Consider the following 3,073-nt stretch of genomic DNA (forward strand, 5'->3'; position numbering starts at 1 on the left):
ATTATTCATACATGAATTATTAAACTAAATTATTACTCAGAATTACATACTTAAATTTACTTATTTCTTTATAGGTCAAATTTATAAAACAATTTTAAATGTCAAATTTGATACTACTAGTTTACCTTATGATTTCCGTCAAAACATGTGCAAATTTAATTGGTGCTTTTAAACGGTAGTATAAACGTAATTACATGTACTAGTATAATTCTTACAACCACAAAAAGTGCATAAATATAGTTGTTTTTTAAGTTTCAGTGAGATAGCATCGAAATATTTACCAAACATTCTATCTTCCAAGAGGTAAGTCAAAATCTCAGTGTCCCTACTATGAACACCATTTATATTTGTTATCGTCCTTTCCTTCGCCTATATCAACCTGCTCACTCGGTAAGTAATTTTTACACGGGGGGTCTCAATATACAAAGTTGGGAATAGACGTCCGTCCGGTTTTGATTAAAAATACACCCTATTCATATAACAATTTACGCGAAATCCTTATCCATTCATATATTTCATAGGAAAATCACATGTGATCATTCATATTATCAGATAAAACGATCAGAACACAGTTTTTACAGATATCTTTATAGAAACTACTGAACATTTGTAACCCATTGACATGTAAATTCCTACCTATTGATATATTACCTCCGTGAAATTAAACCCTATTGGTATATTTGACACTAAAAAAATTACCTATATACCAGTGGCGCGTCTGTTTTTACCTTTATATAGGAAGTTGCCCCTCCCCAACCACCAGCAACGTCACAATGTGAAAGAACACGTTATCAAGATTGCTTTGTTCAAGTGTAAAACTGTCTAAGGGAGGAAAGATTAGTAATAGAACGATAAACATGTTTTCTACGTATATATGTATAATATATATAATATCATAAATTATCATATTCTTAGACCAAATAACATTTGATTTTACTGTATGATAATAGCATTAAGGTAGATGGGGTGTCTAAATTATAATCCATAGAATCTTTTAATAATTTGCCAAAATGTAGTTCATATCCTGCTTGTTTAAAAACATTAATAAAAAGAATGGGTCACCGGACTTATTTTCACGCTACAGGTTGTTCAAAATTGTCAAGATTTTGTATAGATTATGCATGGAAAACCCATTTTTCCGCCATAAAACGCAAACCACACCATAGAATTTTGAGATAAAATATGAGGAGATAGCTTCAATATTATGCTTTCAGATAAGAAAAAGAAAAAATGGGGTCACCGGACTCGTTTTCTTGCTACATGTAAAAATGGGTATATTCCTAACACATTCTATTGTAAAAGTAACACTATCTGGATTATCTGCCCCTGCATTTGAGTTGTCTCCCCTTATTTGACAAAGTCAGAAAAAAATGAATCAAACAAAAGAATTCTTATTTTTGTTAAATACAATCATAAATATGATCAAACATGGCATTTTCTATATTATAATGAAAATTCTTACATATGAATTACCTACTACTATAAAAATTTGCACATTTCATCAAAGATCTAGACCTTGTTTTCTAGTATTTCAAAATCCAAGATGGAGGAAGACACCCTATCTACCTTAAATGAACGTAAATTCCATATTTTTCGAATTGGTGCTTAGCGGGCTGATATGAAAAGTTTATCACATGCTTCGATTGTTATCACATGCCTTTCCGTAACGTTATCGCATGGTATTCCGGTGATACTCGGCAAATTCCGGAAAAAAAACACCTCAATGCAACGTTTTCAATGAAAAACATTACAAAGTAGTGTACAAATTAATCATTTGGATACTAGAAAGTATATTGTGTAAAATAATTAAAAAAAAACTAAAAAAAAACAAACAAACAAACAAATTAAACAAATTATTAAATAAATGCATTTTTAAAAGATTGAAACAATATTCAGAAAGTTACTTTGAAAAAGTTGATTTTTAAAACAGTGTTCATTATGTATATTTTTGACGATTCGTCCATATTAAAATATTTTTCTTCTCTGTTGAGTCATATGATAAAAAAATTTCATAACGAATGTACAAAATTTGGGATCCAAAGTCCGTGAACTTTACACTCTTTGAACTTCTATTTGGGAATCACGTAAAAGGATCAATATATGAATCTGGTTTTTTTTTTTTCTCCACTGTTGAAGCATATATAGTTATGATATAAAGATCATTACTTTTCATATTGCATGTATTATCAGCCCTCGAAACATGCGGTTCTTGGGCTGATATTGAACCTAGGGCTGATAATACATGAGATATGAAAAATGCCATGTAATAACCTGATACTATCAAGTGTTCGACACTACATGCACTATGTGACATCTTTTCATATTGTGGCCTACGGCTGATAATTTACGATATCAATCTGTCAAATTCATCTGTTCAGTCGTATATTTCATTCCCGCTACTTATCCAGTACTGGTACTGGAAAAAAACACATACAGTTTTATTGAAAATTGATGTTGCTTTGTTCTGAATAGTATTTCTCTGTTTTCTGGTGCAGTAAAGTTGGTACAGTGAATAGCTTTTAATTATATAAGTTTCTAACAAGTTTTCTATTAATAAATTATATGTCCTTCTGACTTGACACTTACTACGAGTTTATATGTTATTTTCATCATCTAAGGAAACAAACACTATACTAATATGAATAAAAAAAGTGTGGATATCGGTAAAACAAATAGCAATCCAACGACAAAAAAAACAAAAGGACATAAGGAGGGCAACATATAACTTCCATGATAACATGTTTAATCCTTCCACATTATGTATGTGCTTGTCCGAAGTCATGAGCCCGTAATTCAGTGGTTGTCATTTGCTGCTGTGTTACATATTTGTTTCTCATTCATTATTTTGTACATAAATTAGGCCGTTAGTTTTCTAGGTTGAATTGTTTTGCATGTCATTTCGGGGCCTTTTATAGCTGACTATGTAGTATGGGCTTTTCCCATTGCTGAAGGCCGAACGATGGCCTGTAGTTACATTCAATGATAGACCATTTTATAAGATGTATAAAGTCCCTTAAAATCTGTTTAGAATATCTTATTTTTACTTTAAGGATAGATGATGGAAACGAGGAAT

This window comes from Mytilus edulis, chromosome 9 (genome assembly GCF_963676685.1).
Source record: "Mytilus edulis chromosome 9, xbMytEdul2.2, whole genome shotgun sequence".
NCBI lineage: Eukaryota > Metazoa > Mollusca > Bivalvia > Mytilida > Mytilidae > Mytilus > Mytilus edulis.